General features: G+C 46.1%; 1 protein-coding gene across 2 annotated transcripts in view; it reads left to right on the forward strand.

Moving 5' to 3' along the window:
• Positions 1–765: 765 nt before the first annotated feature.
• Positions 766–19,878, forward strand: part of BCL2L2 (BCL2 like 2) — a 212,701-nt gene continuing 193,588 nt past the window's right edge. The window contains exon 1 of one of the 2 annotated variants that reach the window (XM_078644981.1): positions 766–865. The gene's annotated coding sequence lies outside the window, so the exon portion shown is untranslated. The remainder of the gene's footprint in view (positions 866–19,878) is intronic. The other variant, XM_078644982.1, reaches the window with a different exon arrangement.

Here is a 19,878-nt window from a genome sequence, read left to right on the forward strand (position 1 = left end):
GTTACACGCTCGGCGCTCTGTTATAGCACGACCTGTAAAATCCAATAAATACAGTTTGCTCACAACTTGCATCTGTCATCTGTGGAAGGGGGAAGAAAAGAACGACATTACATAACCCACCTCGCCTCCGTGTCCTGCCGCAAATGCTTGAAACATTTTCATTCAAGGATAACAATGTGCAAGAGGGACAGGAACACAGACACTCTATGAATTACATCACAACCGCACTGGTATCACCTCAATGTACCTGTACCTTTGAAAGAGAGTAGGCGGGTCTAACATACAGGAGAACGAAATAAAGAAAACTCAGAAAAAATTGCCACTGTGGCTTTACAGCACCCCGAAAATTAACAGCTTCTAATGTTCAGATCCACGATAGGTCTCTCAGAGAAGACCACGCACCCGACCACCCTATGTCCGCGACTAGAAAGGTTGAATGCGTTCAAACATCGCCCACGGAAAACCCAAAGCTCAGCCCTGCTCTGCACTACCCCCTCCCAATCACGTCATGTGGTAAGGCTGCAGAAACCGGCCCATCCCGAACAGAGATGGACTATCACCTACCTAGCGTCACTGACACACCTGCGACCCACCTCCAACTAAGCCCAGCCTTCTCTAAACAGGGCGCTCCTTTCAGAGTGCTCAGGAGGATGGCTCTAATATAGACACGTGCAGACTCCGTAGCCAATCAGCACCTTGAATTTGTGAGTGGCGCACTAGGATTGGCTGGCAGTGCAGCAAACGTTCCCACTACGTATGCACAGCAGTGGGATCGGTTGTTGTGCGACCCGGAAGTGCCGAAATTACGGACAATTTGACATCCGTGAAAAGATCAACAGCGGACATTAGACTGAATTCTCAGACGGTCAGTGTAAATAGTGGACAGGTCACCTTATATAGTTGTAGTGGTAATATACGATGTAGCGAATATGGGATTAAATACTTTGTAACCAATTCGTTGATGTAGTAATTGTTGTGGCCCTCTGGTGGAGCGATGACATTCGTTGCATGTTGTGAAAACGTATATATTTAGTTTCTAACTTTGATCTAAATGAAGACTGAAATGTTATTGAACATTATATTGTATATTTTAATTCCTTAATGGCCATATAGACGTTGAGATATACCTTATACTAGAAAGAGATTTCCACTATATAATCACGATGTAAATATGTACCGTAGATAAGCGCTACAAACTTTAACTCACATTCAAGTATACCTTAAAGTGATAAGCAAAAAATGGAGAAAGTATCTGACAAAGAGAGGAGTGTGCGCAAAGACAGGTTTAAAATCAAGTTCAACCTATTTCAGATAATTTGGTTTTGTGACTTGGTTATTGTTGGTAGTTTTTATTCACTATTTTGTCACCGTTAAAGGATATGTGTCAGCACCGTTCTGACTCAGGTTTCATGTCTTGCTTTGTCAAGGCTCATCATATGATATATAGTTTATTTTACGTCATTTCATGCATTTTCTCTCAGAAAAGTCTGTGCATTGGAAGCAGGGCAGGTTTTACGATTTGTGGGGCCTTAGCCAGACTGGGAAATTACAAGGTCCCTCTAATTTGCATACAGTGTGATCTGAAAAGTAGTGCCATGAATTAACTGTTAAGACCATGGCATTGTTGAACTGACTTTGCAACTGTTATATTCTAGAATTTAAAATTACCAATGTCTCCTGGTGATGGTTGCTGGGTTCTGATGGAACCTGTGTCTTCGACTTGTGGCAGAGAACGTTCGGTGATTAGTTGAAGGCACTGTTGCAAAGGATCTCCAGGAGCTCCAGGGGTCGTTCCTGCTTACCAATAAAGATATAATCTCATATTCTGCGTGTCCTGTGTCACAAAAATGGTGACGAGGATGGGACCCGCCTAACAGGATGGGCAGGTGTTCGTGATGAACTTAACTCATGAGTATGAACTAAGGATTAACTTGTGAGTAGGAACTGAGGATTTTGCGGCCCCTTGAACTCAATATTTCCAGCCTTTTGGAGCGACGCTGCACACTTCACCGGGGAATGAGTTGTGCAATTGGATCACGGATTGACTTTTGGAAGCGGCGAACGGAGCCGTACGATTTGCTGTATACATCTGAAATCTGCTACGAAGAGAGACGTTGTGGCCAGCGAGAGCGACTTACTGTGATGGCTCGTGCACTCACGTGAAATTCAGTGACGTCCTTGATTCCGGAGTGTTTGGCACAGTAGGTGGCGACGTCCTCGTAGGAGGAGGAAGTCTCGGTGAGATCACTGGAGTATAGTGCCAATATAGGCAACACTCTTCATCCCCCCAACTGCAATATCCTGGAGAAATAAACAGACAAGACACCTTGGAGAAAATTGTTGCAGGTTTATTTGCATAACAAATATGCCAACATGGTGGGTTATCTTACGGGCGATCCCAGGGCAGGCAGCCCCTCGCCGCCTGCCCACCTGATGAGCCAGATTACACCGTGGCCATAGCCAATTGGTGTTTGACAGATTTGGTGGAGGGGATAACCCCTCCCACCGGTGGACCGCTAGGCCACCCCATTACTGACGCCCCCAGAAGGGGGCAGAGCGTTCCAGGCAACCCCCGGTTGCTCAGGTCCACAACCGCCCTTAGGACTAACGGGGCGCCGTCGCTCCTCCAGGGTCCAAAGCGAGGACCTCCCTGGGGATATTTGGCCTTAGCAACCTTGTTGTGCTCCTTCAGAGGGTACCCCTCTGTACCTTACAGCGTCTGGATTGCCCTGTAACTCCGCCACAGCTCTGGGTGTGGCCACCGTCACAACCAGGACCCCCAACCAAGGTAGGCCTCTTTACCTCCTTCCTGCTGATTCCAGGGCCTCTCCGAGGTTCAGCAAAACAAGTCCATGCCCACTCTGGACAGGTGCCCCCCATCCTCTTCAAAAATCCCAGTGGACTTAGCATGCAGCAGGCCATGCCTGATAAACCAAACCCCCACTGTTCAGTGAATCTGCGCCTGGCACTGTAAACTCTCCTGCGTGAGGAGTCTCCTGCAACCCCTAACCGGTCCCAATTCACACTAACAGTGGAGCTATCTCTGGCCATCCTAACACATGTGCCTGCAGTTGGTTGCTTAACTTCCACCAGGGGGGTTTCATTTCTGGTAGCCGTATCTACCTACCCAGTAAAGTCAAGTCATTGCCTCCCAGGTGTATGGCCAAAAATGTTGGGAGGGGAGACACATCTCCCTAGTCTGTGTCGCAGCCTCTACAGCAAGCTGTTCCAGCGCATGCCTGGATTCCCCACTTACAGGATGCCAAGAAGGCCCTATTCCCAGACTGTTGGTCCTGGCAACTTGAAGAAATACTAGGTTGCAAAACCCCCTTTGTTGAGCACTGCATACTATTCTATAACATAATCCAGCTTGCACATATTTGCCTAATAACACAGCATTCCAACAAACCTCAGGTGCCTCACAGGAGTGACTGTGGTATATTCACCAATCGCATGTACATAAAACACTTAACCTGTCATCCGGCCACTCCCCTGAGTGGCTGTTGACAGATGTACCTTTTAACACATTGGGATTTACCTCGTCCCACCTTCATGGTGCAAAGTTGCCTGCCAGGACCTGCAAGCCTGACATTTGATCATGCCTTCCATACCCGCTCAACCCCAAAATGATAAGGGGCGTGCATGATAAGGGGCGTGCTGTCAGCATGAACCAGAGAGTACCCCTCCCCCGAAGGGCCTGGTAAGGGGCGACCAGACCCACTGGGCCATACATCTATCTCCCAGCAGGGTGTAACAGAATACCCTGCAGCCAAGCCTGGTCGGATTTTGCTCTTCTCCCTACCCCTTGTAAGGGAGCTGTGTCCCTTTGAATCGGTTCCGAATAGCCGTGCCCTTTCTGATGATCCGTGGCCATATCTTTATCTGAACCTAAACCTCCCCAGTGTGCCAATTCATGATTATTCGTAAATACCTTTTATTGACCTACCTCTTGTAGCGATAATTATGATGTTAAGTCCAACCTCACTCATGGAAGGGAAATCTACTTTCAACAATCCTTCCGTTAGCCACCATCAAGGACTTTTCCAGATGTTTAAAACTTCCCTTGCATCCTTGATTGGTGCGACGTGGTCCTCACATTGTGGGAGGAGCACATTATTTTCGATCAAAATTCGCAAACAGGTAATGCGTGAGCTACTTGTAGCTCCTGAATGCCCCTGAAGTGGCTCTCAAATGAATTTTAAACCTGTCCCGCATACAAAAGATTTATGCATATTGAAGAAGACAGCACTGTCCACATCCGGACCTTCAAGTAGAAACCAGCAAAACCAATCCCTGGCCCTCGTGCTAAGACAGAAACACTACATAGCCATGGACGTGCCACCAAGTGCCCAATGAGATTAAACAAGTAACAGGCTTTAACGTATCAGCCAGACCAAAAGTGGAGTCAGAGCAGAATGGTCTTAGCGTGGGCCATAATAGAGGAGGATATGTGCGGCTAATGCAGGCCCAAAGGTCTGTGCAGAGCTGCTGCATCACCATAATGCCAATGGCCCTGAATATAAGAAACTGGTGATGTTGTGATACAACTTATGTATATGAGGGTAGTGTTAAATCCACCAGTTGATAGTTCAAGCACGTGTATCCCTACAGATTGAAACAAAGTATAGATCAACAAGCCTGCTCCTATTACTGTAGAAATCGTCCCCGCCTGCTGGCCCATGTGTACCTAAGGGGTAAGTATCATGCACCGTTATCCTAAGCGCCCTCCTTTGCCAGGTTGCTGGACTGACGAGCACTCCAGCCAAATTCAAATTGTGTTTGTGTCAATATTCAGGGATAGTGACTCGTGTTTTCAACATAGGAACTCAGCAGCAGCTCACTAATATTACTGCAAATAATATATGACCCCCCACCAAATCTCATTCTTGAGGTCCTGTGTTGGTCTGAGATACTGTTTTGGATGTTGCACAAAACCACAAACAAAAGCTGACCGGGCAGGGAAAGATGTATAACAGAAGCCCTGTAACATGGCTCCGGAACCAGTGTATAACTGCTCTGCAGAGTCGGACCAGACCTTTGCACAGCCCTATGCATGCTCAACCCTGGCGAGCACTTGCATGGTGACAGATCCGAAAATGATCTGGCAAGGCATGCCCATAGCTTGCTCACCGTTGGAGACTATCCTACTCTGATATGTAAAGGCTCAGCCATCAGAGCTCAGAAATCTGTGGCCTCAGAAGTGAGTATGAAGGATCAAAATTCGGCACCCATGGCAGCACGACGGGTGCTGCTGTGGAGAATTCTGTGACGTTGCCTATGGGACACCAGTTTTGATGCGCCCTGGATATATTCTCGCACAGCAGGTGACGGTTATTACATCAATAGTTGATTAAAGCACTCTACTAGCTAAACATAATGACGTTTACACTCCCAATCTGCCTTTACAGGGTGGATAGCTACACATAGCATGGTAGTATCATATGCTTGAGTTAAATTAGCAACTTGTAAATATTTATTAGCCACTAGTACATATAAAAAGTAGGACTATGAAAATAATCCATAGTACGATAAGTTCGCTCCCCTTTTACTACCAGACTCTGCCACTGACGCCAACAATTAAGTGATGGAGCTGCACTTCTGAAAGTCCAGGGTTGACTTTCGCACATTTGTGAATTTAAGCAAAACGAGGCTGAAATTTAATGCCAGTTAAATGAAGAAAGTTTGCACTATGTAACTGCTCAATAAATCCAAATCAAATGTGCACTGGGAAGCCTGACCCGCCACACCCCGGCGAGAACCTCAGCAACCCATGAATGCACATGTGTTGGTGAAATCAACACCACTTTGGTTGGGCGCCCATGGCATCTGGCAAACTAACCCGATCCCAACCAGTCCGTGGGCCCTAGACCAGTGTAGCCCTGGCCACAATAACCCTGGAGACAGGATACACACATATACATACTCGGCTACTGTAACATTGTGTCCGGACATTAATGCTCTTATAATGAGGTTGATGAACACAATTACGGCTGCAGCCCGCTGCTACATAAAATGTGTGTTGTTTGCATATCAGCAAAAAACCAAGGCAAGCATCTGGACTTCAACTCTTGCAAGAGGAGGGAAGTGTAAATCAGCTGCAACTTCTTTGTGTCAATGGTTTATGTTTCCGCAGACAATAAAATAATTTCTGCAGATCTTACTTTTGATACCACTGTGCAACACACACACTATAAAATTATGATAACTGAATTGAGAGGCCCCTTCCGAATGTAACACAATGCGGCAACGCCACCCAGTTGCAAAAACACTGCTAGCCTCATTCCTACAACAAGTCGAGACTATTGACTTTGTCAATGGTTGTTAGTTGCATAAGATAAATAAGCAGCACTTAAGGTTTGTGTATAATATTGAAAAAGCTTCCTATCCCCCCTGTTCCCTAGACTCTACTACCCAAGGTCCAACCCTGGTACCCTGGTGCCCTGGTACTTGTCTGCGGACGTTGCCACCGGGCCATTGTGGGTCGAGCCAGGGCCGGTGAGCATAGCCATGGAGACACCACAGTGTTATCGGTCCTCGAAAACATGCTGTCTGGGTATCAGAGTTACAGCCACGCTGCCGCCTCCTGCCCAATCCTATTATGCAAGGCCTACCCTGCGGTATCCCCTCTGAGGGAACGGTGCCTGCGCCGCCTGCTTGGGCCCAGCCCCCCGCAACGTAATTGGGGGCACGGGAAACACACGTGCTCAGAATCTTGCATAGGCCGGTATGCCGCCCGACCTGTGTATAGCTGTGCCCTACATTGCATCCAAATACGAGTAACCAGTAACATCCAACGCAAGTCAGGACAGCTGGTATAATCAATGCTTGCTAGTTCCACACGGGCTGAGGCCCTGTTACTGTCACAGCCGGGTTTGCAGCGACACAAAAACCGGCAGTGAGATAGGTAAAGGGGGAGGAGTGCCCTGCTTCGGGATGGATATTGCTCCTCTCAGTTATCCACCAACACCTGCCGTTCAACTGTCTACATAGGCGGGACCCCTAATGAAAGGAAGATTCAAGCCTAAAGGGGATCGCGCGTCACAAATATGACCACGAATGCTGGTTAATTTTCAGGACAGGCGGGAACCAAAGTGGGTAACTGATAACGTCTCCCATGCCAACGCGGCACTGGAGGCGGCATTAGGTACAAGCTGGTAGGGAATGAAAGCGCCAGTCACCCCCCCGAGTCACAAGCCCGGCGCATCTCCGAACGGCCGTCGCACACTGGAGCAGCGTCCTCGGCTTCGAACCCTTTGCGTACATTTTAAAGCTCGTTGCACCCAGCGGGTCGGGGCCCAGAGAATGGACTGCCTGTTAGAAAACCAGCGGGGGAGACTCACGACGCTCATAGCTTCCCCCCCTGCAACAGCGGACTCGCGTGGGCTTCGATCCTGCACCCTACTCCGCCGACCAGAGGATGAGGAAGGCGGGGGCCTCCCTAGGCTCCCACACACACTGTGCCTAAGCATGGCCGAGGGTACCCAGCATCTCAGCAAGCCCCTGCTGGCAGTGACCCTGTATGCCGCACTCCAAGGATGGGTGGACAGCTGAGCGACTCGCCCCACCCTGAGAAACGGCCCACTAGGGCCTAGGCCACACACCCGGGTCCTTCAGAAGCGACACAGCCGGGGGGGAGGGGGCCTTGCGACCTTCGCTGCCCCGTGACCTCTGACCCACGCGGGACTAGACCCCTGAGCCAGATCCCGGCTGTACCCCATGGTGGGTTACTACCTCCGTGGGAGAGTGGGCAAGGCGAGCGCTCCGCTCTCCCCCCTCCCCCCGCTTCGGGCGCGCGCCCTCTGACCCTGCCCTAACCAGGCCCCTCCGGAGGAGCCTCGCAGTGTGGCCACCTTGAGCCCACACAGGCCGGGCCTAGTAGCCGGCACCCCAGGACAGAACCCTGCTGGCCTCCCCCCCAGCATACTGGACCCACGCCATGCCGGATCACGGCACTCGCTGGGCTAGCGAGGTGTTAGAGGCCTCCGACCACTTCCTGCTCTCACCCAGACAGCCGTGTGCTGGACACGACCAGGGGAAGGGACCTCTGCCTTAAGCACCCAGGAGATTCCCCCCCAAGGCTGCCGCGGCAATGGCCGGGCTCTACGTCTTACCTAAGGGGTAAGCGCACTCACCAGAGCCAGCTCTTGGAGATCCCGGGGACACATCCAAATGGCATCAGGGCAGCGGGAAAAGAGGGTGCCCAGTGCCTCGCCCCCTCCTGCCTGGAAGTGACGCAGGCATGCAGACCCTTAGGGGGTCGCAAACACTGGGCGGCTGCCTCGTGTGCCATCATGTGGCACTAAGGGGGGCCGCCTCCTTGGAAGGGTTCTCTTCGTGGACCCTGGGCAGCCCGCATTACGGAGGCACGTAGCGTCTTCACGTTGATGTGCTGCCATCTTTTCTCAGCTTCAGGAAGCGTATTCTAGCAACATCGCAGTGAGGCCACTGGAGTATTACGGTGGCACGTAGCTTCTTCACGTTGACGTGCTGCCATCTTTTTTCAACTTCAGGAAGCATATCATAGCAACGGTTGTATGCAGTTGTTGTTGTTATTGTTATTGTTAATGTCGGTTTATATAGCGCCAAATCACCGACAGGTCTCAGGGCGCTTTTGACCGCAATGACATAACAGCCCGGGCAGCAACAGGAGGCGCGTTGGATCTATACTGAGCTCAACGCTGTTTTAAATAGAGTTGTCTTTAGGGCTTTCCTAAAGCGAAGCAGGTTTCCTTCCTTGCGAAGGGCTTCAGGCAGCTCATTCCACATTTTGGGCAGTTGGACCGAAAAGGATCTCCCTCCTTTTGTGGCTAGCCTGAACCGAGGACATACAAGCAACTGAGCCTCGGAGGACCTTAGGCTTCTTTCGGGCCTGTAGATGACTAGTCTTTCCTTGATATAGGAAGGGGCTTGCCCGTAGATAGCCTTGTGGGCTATACAGAGACTTTTAAATCCGACCTTTGCGTCACTGGTAGCCAGTGAAGACTCAGCAACAGCGGGGATGCATGTGATCTCCTTGGAAGTCTGAAGATTAGTCTTGCCGCATCATTTAAGACTACCTGCAGTCTGTTTGTTAAGGCTTTAGATAAGCCCAGGTAGAGCGCATTTCCGTAGTCCAGCCTCGACAGTATGGTGGCAGAAACTATCGTACGGATCGTGGGCTGGGAAAGAAGTAGTGAGATGTGTGCGCGACTGCAAGATCTGGATGCCGATGTCGCAATGTACACACCGTTCTGTAGCGTATTTTTAGATTGAGTATATACTGCAAGAAAGGATAGGAGATGCCCTCACATGAGGTAAGTCTCATGCTGGAATAACAATCGCTCCAAAAGCAGAGACTCAGTTTTTGCGCAGGCAAAAGTAGATTGTGCCTTTGAGGGAACACAGATGACTTAAACTCATAACTGCTGTTTTCCTTGTACTGAATATGAGCTGTATCACAGAGCACACCTGCATAGATTGAGTGCTGATATATTTAAATTGGTCAGTCTACGATGCAGTGACAGGCACACTAGTCATTTTCAACTGTGGGTACACGGTGTAAACGGTGGCTACGTACTGGGTATTACAAATTGGTAGTGTGTTTGCCTTTTCGATTGTGCGCTAATAATGGCTGTGCAAGTATTCTTCCTTCACCATAGTTCTCACAAGATCTGGGTTCGCCTTCCACAAATTGGGATGATTGGAAGGAAACATTCTTAACGTATATTGAAGCAATTGGGGCAGATGTGCATTTTGTTATGGTGTGGAAGGCAGGAAAGTTTTAAAAACATTTCTTCCTCCAGTGAATATAGATTCTAATGAATCAGACGACGATGATGCAGATGTGTATGAGGATGCTCGTTTAGCCTTGGTAGAGAACTACAGAAAAAAATAAAGTGTTTTAGCCGAGAGACACACGTTTTTTTTGCACGGTCAGGAACCTGGGTAGTTAGTTGGACAATATGTATCCACTCTACTGAGGTTAGCTGTCACATGCAAGTTTAAAGATTTGAGGGACGAAATCACAAGCGATCAAATGATAAACAGATTAGGTAACTTAAAAATTCAAGAGAAACTACTTAACTTGAAGGATTCCACTTTAGATAAAACAATTCATGTGGCCAAACACATGAATAATAATTTTAATTGTCCTGCTATAATGAGCATGTCAGGGAGCCAGATTGAGATACCACTAACCTGAATCCAGCAGGGGCGATGTCTGAGGCTTTTCAACCCTTTCCCTCTTATGGTGTCTCCTGCGAGTGAGTGATGCACAGCTTGTATAAAAGACACCACGCAGTGCAAAGGGAAACAAGCATTTGCAATGCAATAGGTCTCGGATTTACGCAAGTTTAAGCTATTGGCATTGTAAATTACAATGCCTTTTAGTTATGTTTTTAAAACGAAAACAAAAATAAAAGGCATTGTTATTTGCAATGTCAATAGCTCAAACTTGCGTAAATGCGAGACCAATTGCATTGCAAATTCTTGTTTCTAGGAGTAGTTTGGTGGTCCTCTGAACAACCACTCAAAATTACCTTATTTAATAAATGACTCTTACCTGTCTACGTGGAGAGAAAAGGTACCACCAGTGGGAACATCCAAGAGGGCTGTTTGCGATGTGTAAATTATATTTCCCTTGAGAACTTGAATTATGGTATTGTGGATATTTTAACAAGGCAAATAAAACACCCCCCCCCCCCCCACATGCAAATTACAGACATCTCGTTCTTTTACTCCAAAGTTGTTATAGATATATTTTCACTGTTGGCTTTAAAGAAAATCAATGTACACGTAATATTTTTTTTTTTTTACTTTCTGCAGTAAAATCACTCAAGAGTACACTCTAGTATTAACGTCTAAAGAAAGTTCAGAATCGTCGATTTAAATTTAAATAGCTAAAAAAGAGTAAATCCCAGTGCTAAACAAGAGTTGAAATCTTTATTGTGGGCAACTTATAAAAGATGGAAAGAAAGTTGGTGGTAGCTTATATGAAATCGGCAACCTCCTTCCTGCACCACGGACAATACTGCAAAAAATTGGAAATAAAAGCACCAGATGTTCGGTGATTGACGAATAAGGCCTACTTAGCACCATTGCGGCTCCCCTCACCAGATGCCCCTCAAAGGGGCGACTCCCTCCGCCCGCCTTACCTGAGCATCGCTGCTCCAGGAAATCCAGCACTGACACGGCCCATAAAGGGCTCCTCAGGAATCCGAAGACGCTTTTTACCACTCATTCTTCAATCTCTGCCATGGTGGTTACTCCAAGGATCGAGCGCTGGCCTCCAGCTCATAAGAGGTGCAGGTGCTGGAGGTTAACAAACCCCACACGGGCCTTGCTCACAACCACTCCAGCCCAATTAAACTGCAAACCCTTGATTGGGTTGCTACGGCTATGGACGTCATCGAAGGGCTTTCGCGTCACCGAAACCGTGTATTGGCTGATAGAGTGAAGACTGCTGGGCATCAAGTATTAACAGAGCTCATGCGTGAGCCTACTCTACGTCTAGGGCTACATTATTTCGGGTTTTGAACTCCACGCAGGGGGTGTTTTCAGAGGAGTTAGTGGTGCCTGGACGATACTGGTGTACTACATTATTGTATGGCTTAAGGATAGCTATATACAACAACGCAACAAACCAGGGGTCTAACAGGCCTTATCTACTTGAAAAGACCAAAAACATCTCCAAATGGTAGAGTGTAACTATATGTGTTAAGTGCTAAATTACAAGGAAACTCGCATACGGAACCAACACTTTGTTAGTGATAGCATGATTAGGATCAGTCATGTGCTGAAAATCTGGATAACCAACAACTATTCTCAGTGATCAGTTTTATCATTTGGTCAACCAGCTTGGAGGCATGGTGAACCGCTTGATCATAGAGGACACCATGCCTATCTGCACAAGGGTAAAGACCCAACCTAAAAATCACTAAGAAAAATCCAACAGGCGATTAATTTTCATTTCCCCATTGGAGCAGTAAGAAGAAGCTCGCCGTGCAAAGGAAAAGGTGAGTTAAAATAAGATGCTGTGTCCTAATAAGGACCAATTTTATTAAAGACGAGGACACAACCCTTCATTAAAAACAGAACAGCGCAAAATGCAGCTTAAACAAATAACTGCCACAAAGGGGCCAACATGTTTCAGCCAAACGGGGTCTACTTCCCATAGGCTTTCTTCAGGGCCTCTGTTCTTATAATTGCTACTGCATTATTTCATGTGATAAATGCGAGAATAAACTAAATAGTGAAAATACTTGCTGTGGTGCAGTGAAAGAAAATACAGTCTGTTCCTCCACATCAATGGGTTCAAGTTACCTCTGTTGAGAAATCAAAACACACCAATTGTGAAATCATCTCTATGTGGACATTGATCCCTAGTTCCAATGTGAATTCCTTGTAATATTATGCAAATGAGTAAAACCATTTTGAATTTGCTCACCCTAATTGATGGGGGACTGGACCTCACCTCACCACGACCAAGCTCAGGATATTGAGGCCCCGCTCTATGCACAGTAGGAAAAGAATAGAGATATAGAATCATGGAATTTGACAGGTCATCAATATCAGTAAGACAATCCAACTTGAAACCTCTATTCATAGATTCCAACTGTGGAGCAGGTCAATTGTCTGGACCAACTAACAGTGACTCTAGAACACACCCGGACCCAAATCAAATCTTCAACACGTATAAAACCACAAATGTAGTTGTATGTATCTTTAATTTGGTATATATATATATACTGCTTATGTCTCGAACGTAAATGGCAAATGTTCTGAGGGACAGAGTTCATACAGAACTGTTCATTGCTGTGTTGCCAAAACTTTTCAGGGTGAAAATTTCAAAAAACATAGTTGATGGACAGAATGTAGAACAATGTCATACATTCACCCCAGTACAAGGATCTGGGCCTAAATCCATCGTTTTTTTGCACTCCACACCACCCTGGGTTAGACACTGGCTATATGCAAATCAGCTCTGACCCTGTGCCTCATGGGAACAGTCCAGTCCGAACTACCAAGCCATGTCTTTCCCAGACCGGAATCAAGCGTCCAAGGACCGGTTTCTGGCTATCAGCCTTCATCAGCCTGGATAGCTTGACTCCAGTGGTGTGGCGAGCCTGGGACTCACGTCTGAGCATACCCAGCCCACTCGGGGTGAAAATTGCAAAAAACACAGTTGATGGACAGAATGTAGAACAATGTCATACATTCACCCCAGTACAAGGATCTGGGCCTAAATCCATCGTTTTTGTGCACTCCACACCACCCTGGGTTAGACACTGGCTATATGCAAATCAGCTCTGACCCTGTGCCTCATGGGAACAGTCCAGTCCGAACTACCAAGCCATGTCTTTCCCAGACCGGAATCAAGGATCCAAGGACCGGTTTCTGGCTATCAGCCTTCATCAGCCTGGATAGCTTGACTCCAGTGGTGTGGAGAGCCTGGGACTCACGTCTGAGCATACCCAGCCCACTCGGGGGGAAAATTGCAAAAAACACAGTTGATGGACAGAATGTAGAACAATGTCATACATTCACCCCAGTACAAGGATCTGGGCCTAAATCCATCGTTTTTTTGCACTCCACACCACCCTGGGTTAGACACTGGCTATATGCAAATCAGCTCTGACCCTGTGCCTGTCCGGGCAGGCATGGCGAGCAGGAGACAGGGAGGGAACCAACATGCCTCCCTTCAATGTAAAGCGCGCATTTTTGATGCACACCAATGAGAAGCATGGGTGGAGCTTCCACCCTGCTTTCAAAGCCAAACCGACGACAATAGTCTCGCAAGAAGAGCTTGCTGTGTGGGGGACAGGCAAGCGTCACCCGAGGGAGGAAGGAAAACACAGTCCTATTCCCTCTGGGAAAGTCATCCTTGTATACGTGTTCTGTAGTAAGACAAAATAATGTAGAAAGCACTGTATGCTTCCAACCCTGTATCGTCAGTATGTGCTGACTACCAAAAAGCTTACTTACATTCACCTCACACCTCAATCATCCAACGCAGTGAGAATATATCCAGTCCTTATGACAGAAGACCAGATTAGCATCATAAAGGAAAGAACCAACTGTAATGAAGAGGAGAGTCACGGTAAGGACAGGACAATGCGATTGAAAGTCTCTTCGTAAACCAGCAGAAAGAATACAATACTTCAATCCAAAGGAAAGGCAAGCACCAATTTACTTAGTTGTTGCGTTGTTTTAATGTTGTATCTATTCTTCGTCATGCCCTGTTACTGACACAGACCATGCCAAGAATAAGGCTCCAATTACGGGGCCTTGAAGACACATCACCTGCCCAGGAGGCAGGAAAATAACAGAGGGGTTCAGCTAATGATGAACACCAAACGGTCAAAACATCAGCTGCAGGACTTGGCAAAAAGCACCCACCTCGTGAAGAGACAATGCATTACAATGAAGCCGAAAGAGTACCACAGGCGCACCAGCTTCGGCAATACCAGGTCCTGCTGGAAGTAATGAGGAAAGCTTGCGTTCTTGTGTGCTTGTTGAATGTAGACATCAACAAAGCTCGCTCTCTGGAGTGAATACCGGAAAAGGCAGAAAGAATGCTTGCTGTCCTGCAAGTGTTATCAAAGTTTGTACTGGAATCCAACTCCGACTCGGATTGTCAAGCACCTGATAATCTGAGGGCGGGGTCTTTTACATGCTCGAGCTAATGATTGGGCGGTATTTTTAATTAGTTCAATGGAGGGTTTCTGGGAGTTGTAGTCCCTTTCAGGAACTGAAAGGATTCATTCATCCCACATTCGGTTGCCAGTCATACGATGGTACACAGAAGGCACTTGCATGATGTTTCTTTTGTGTCTACTCTGTTTTGTTCCCCCTTCCCGTGGCATTCATACAGGGTCATGATAGAGCAAATGCAACAAATCACTTCATTTTGCAAAAGTGTGCAGAATGAGTACAGCTAGCAGAGGGAGAAACTCAGTAAATAGGGTGAGAAGTATGGGGTTAGATTCTCGATATGTGGAATCAGACAATAGTGTTAAAAAAAGTAGAAATATTGATTGTCAATGAGACCCTGAAACACTCGCATACAGTAGCTGCAGTGTCTGTAGAAAATTATTATCCACCTAAGTGTTGTGTTGGTGTGAGTGGTGTGGAGGTTCAATTTTGGGCGGATTCTTTTTCACCTTTAACTATTATTGACAATCTTACCTGGGATAAACTAAACTCCCCTGAATCTACTCCTAAAGACTTTGAACCAGAAGGTTATTGTGGTGAAAAGTTACCGATACTTGGATATCTAATCTTAGACTTAGAGTTCCTTTGTAGATAAACGTCAGCCAAAGTGTATGTGGTGGAGAAAGGGAAGTCACTTTTGGGCTGAAAGGAACAACGGGCATTAGGGATAATTCTAAGATCCCAATCATCCATGAGTATTGTTAACTCAAGAGAATTGTGAATAAGTTAAACAGTTTCCCGAGCTATTTGGTGGGGATTTAGGCTGTTTGAGGAAATTTGAGCATAAAATTATACTCCAGGAGAACGCTAAACCTATAGTGCATAAGATGCGAAATGTGCCATTAGCATTGAGGGTTTACGGATACCCAAATGTCTTCCTAGGGTAAGGGTGAGCTGCAGTGATTGTGTAAAATGGTATCATAGAGCCCATTGAGGCTTCGGAATGGCTTAGTTCCATCGTTATTGCTAAACACAGAATGGCTGCATCCGCATGTGTGTGGACTTGAGCGACCTTAACAAATGTATATCGCCATCCTTTACCTTGTATTAAGTAAATTGTTAGCAAGCGTCTCTAGTGGTAGGTATTTTTCCACCTTGGACTTGTCCAATGCCTACCACCAAGTACGTTTGCACGCGGAGTCCAGACATTTAATATCATTAATTACGCCTGAAGGGGCATTTCAATTTGTTTGCATGCCATTTGGTATGGCATCTGCGTCAAAAGTATTTCAAAGAGTGATGCAAAGCTTATAATGTTTTAGTATTTCAGGATTTTGTCTTGGTATGGAGTGTGGACATGGAACACCATGATGCGATACTATAAAATGTGCTGTTGAGATTGGAGAAAGCTGATATAATGGTTGGTTTGGAAAAATGGAAATTTGTTCAAAAGGAAGTGAATTATCTAGGACATACCTTAACATTTAGTTGGGTCAAGCCAAAATACAATTTGGTAGAAGCTATAGATTAGGCTCCTGCGCTGCAAGATAAGGACGAAATTAGGTCAGTTTTAGGGCTAGCCGAGTATTACGCCAATCATTTAGCTGAGAAAGTGCATACATTGCGTGAATTGATGAAAAAGGGTGTGACATATTCTTGGACAGTGGAGTGTTAGAGTGTGTTAGATTCCATAAAAAAGGAAATTGGAAAAGCAGTAACTCTTAAGCCATTCGATCCTGCAGACAAAACTACTGTTGTTACCGATGCCAGTGGTTATGGACTGGGTGCAGTTTTCATGCAAGAACATGATGGTAAGCATTTGTGTCGAGGACTCTGAAAGGGGCAGAGAAAACTCACTCTGTTGTAGAGAAGGAAGCGCTGGCATGCTGGTGGGCGGTACAACGTTTTCGGATTTTTGTTTGAAGAATCCAATTTGAACTGCGGACAGATCGTAAACCGTTAGTTGACTTGTTTTCTACGGCAGGTGCTGCGAAAGCAACAACCCGCATTACAAAATGACTGCATCACTTGCAGGAGTATAATTTTTCTGGGAAATATGTTCTTGGCACAAGAAAAATAAATTCTAATTGCAGGTCCAGGTTGCCTCTTCAGAGTGAAAGTTGTGTGGATGAAGAAGGGTGGGCAATTACAGAATCTATGGGCGATATGTGGGAGATGGCCTTGAGGCATGTGCCTCTTCTATCTTCTTTGCCCTTTGATCTGGGCAGTAACAGCTGTTAATCTCACACTTCCTCCTCAAGGGTCCAGTGGACATGGGTGTAGCGCAGGCCTCTGCAGTCTTTGTAGTGCAGAGAGACACTTCACTATTCAAGGCCCCCCTTCTATACAGGCCCCAATCAGCTCCAGACCAGTGAATATCTAAGAGATTTGCGAGTTGCAGGGGCCCCTCATCGCATTCTGCAGGGAGGGGCATTATTTCAATTTGCGCTACACCACCGGGGTGAAATGCCCCATATTTGTGTAAATCTGGAATTAATTGAAGTTTAGAGGACACCTTGGCCAATGCTGTATTTTTCTGTGACATCACTCGGAACCAGTGGTAGAAGTGGGCGGGATTGGAAGGGTACTGCGTGCCCCTACTTTTTAAATTTTAACACAGTCCTTTCCCCTACTTCTGTATTTTAAAAATGCGACACAGGACGGCAGCAATGATCCGTACGTAAAAAATATTGCATGATCGTCCAGCCCTGTGCTTTGCACTTTAAGGAAGGCTTCTGCAGTCGCCACAACCTCCTCCCTCTTCTCTTCTGTATCGGGGGGCAGGGGCCTGCAAAGCAACACTGTAGGAGTAATTAACCAGCACGCGAAAACTGCAACCTTTGGTGGCCCTGCTGCTAGAGTGTGATTTACACCTAATTTAGCGAAGTGGCCCCCTGCCTGCCCCCACTGTAACCAATACAATGGTCACATCAGAATGCAATTTAGGCACCACCCTTGACCTTATCTTCCCTTTATTTTCGGGTTCACACAGATGGACAACGCCACAATGAAAGGAAGAGCACTCCAGTGTAGACTATGCCCAAATCTTGGTGCTTTAAAAAACAAGCATTTACAATGCAAAAGGTCTTGCATTTTCAACATTTTTACCTATTGGTATTGTAAATGACAATACCTTTTATTATTGCAGGTTTTTTAAACATAAATAAAAGGCATGGTCATTTACAATGCCAATAGCTCAAAATCTCGCAAAAGCAAGACCTATTGCACTGTAAATGCTTGTTGAAGTTTGTTTGATAAAATGTGAAAGTTATGGATTATGTGTGGCCGAGGTCAACTACATCACTACTCAATCTGGTTAATTTTTGCTGGCTACTGGAAGTATGTGATTGTGCTAGTGTGGAGATTTCCATCATAATTATGAATATGCTGCACTTGCATGATAATTGACCATCTGGCTACTGTGTAGGGTTTGGTGTGGCAGGCTAGTGGCGCTCAGACAGGTAGCTAATAAGGATAAGTAGGTGAAGAATGTCATTAAGACATTCCCCCAGGATAGGGGAAAACCCAAAACCCCTAAAAGAGTCAGAAGCAAAGCCCTTCCCTCTACAATGAAACACAAAAACCTGGGAACACAAATGATTATCAACAGTACATAAAGTAATTAGTAGTAAATGTAGTCGACACCGGATATTTATCTTGAAGATTTTTATGCGCGTGGATGATCTTAAAATAGACAAACGCCAGCCGACACCTGTTTCGTCAAAGTACAGTGCCTATGACTCTTCAGGGCTTGAGAGCGTCATGCAGGTATCGGAGGTCCGGTGATACTTCCAACCCGGAGTGCGGGTAAAATATTGAAGAAAAGTAGAACGGGATGTGGTCAGGCGGGCGGGTGCGTCCGAGACCACGGAAGAGCCTGTGAAAGCAGAACTCCTCCCGTGCTCGTCTCGTCGGTAAGAGTGAAACCGACGCACCCGCCCGCCTGACCACATCCCGTTCTACTTTTCTTCATTATTTTACCCGCACTTTAGGACAACCAACCCGCCCCTATGACTGGCGTTTCGCGTTCTACTCTTCACTCTCTTGGTTTTCATTGCCTGGCAGCAGGGGCAGCTCTCTCTTCTGCCCTAATCTGTGACTTCAAATCTTCTTAAACTGGTTGTTGTGATATTTTTATCTCTTATCGCCCTTTCGTTAAATTAAAAAAATAAAATAGAGCGCGGGGTCCTTGAAGCGGGCACCGCGCTCCGCATGCAAGTTAGAGCGGCATGGCGCTCTGTAAGAAAAGGAGCCGCCATTGTGAGCGCGCTGCAAACACAACAGGCATTGGCATAGCCAATAGATCTCGCTTTTGGGACCTTATAAGTATTTAGTTATGCAGCACAATATCCTGAGTGCAACAACATCAACTGTTGCATGGCTAAACACTTATAAGGTCTCTTAGGCGAGACCTATTGGCTAAGCCAATGCTTGTTCAACCTGGAGTACGGCAACCTCGTCCAAGCAAAGAAGTAGGTTTAAGGTGATTTATTTCTTAAAAGTAAATCAGTTGCATGTTCAAAATAAAAAATACAGCATCCCACCAAGAGCTGTGCAGTTCTTCAGTCTGTCTACTATTCACTGATGCGCTCAATCACTGGTATTCTGACTGAATCATACTCTAAAGACATGACATACTGCTAAAGACCCTTACACCAGTGATAGAGCGCGGGCTCACCTGCTCAACATACTCACCTGGGCCCATAAAACTATGACGTATATGCTAAAACAGGTAAACCTACACTCAATCAATTTAGTTAGATTTTACCAATTGTGATATATAAAATTTGTCTTACTAATCCAAATTATCGATACCTAAGATCCTAAGGCTCAAGATAGTTAGCAAGAAGATAGGTAGTAAAATAACATTTAGCATTTCATAAATAACCTTAAACTTGAGAAAAGGTTAAGTTCTTTTTATCTAAGTAAAAATGTTTGAAACCATGAAATGAATAAATTATCGATCTATTTGAATGAAAAATTATATCAAACATATACAAGAAATGCTCGGAAAGAAAATATAATTAAGCATTTAGACAAAGGGTGGGTAGAGAAAAGGAAACAGTACAATGACAAACCCACAGTTTATAGTTACCTAGAATGGTGTGTTGACCAACCCTGGCCACGGGCTGAGTCAAAGGATAAGAATCCCAAAGTGCAGGTGCCAACAAAAAAGAACAGGTGCATATCAGAATCAGGACAGGTTACGGACCAAATTGGATCACGACAGGACCACCACATACTAAG

This window comes from Lissotriton helveticus, chromosome 5_1 (assembly GCF_964261635.1).
Source record: "Lissotriton helveticus chromosome 5_1, aLisHel1.1, whole genome shotgun sequence".
Taxonomy (NCBI): Eukaryota; Metazoa; Chordata; class Amphibia; order Caudata; family Salamandridae; genus Lissotriton; species Lissotriton helveticus.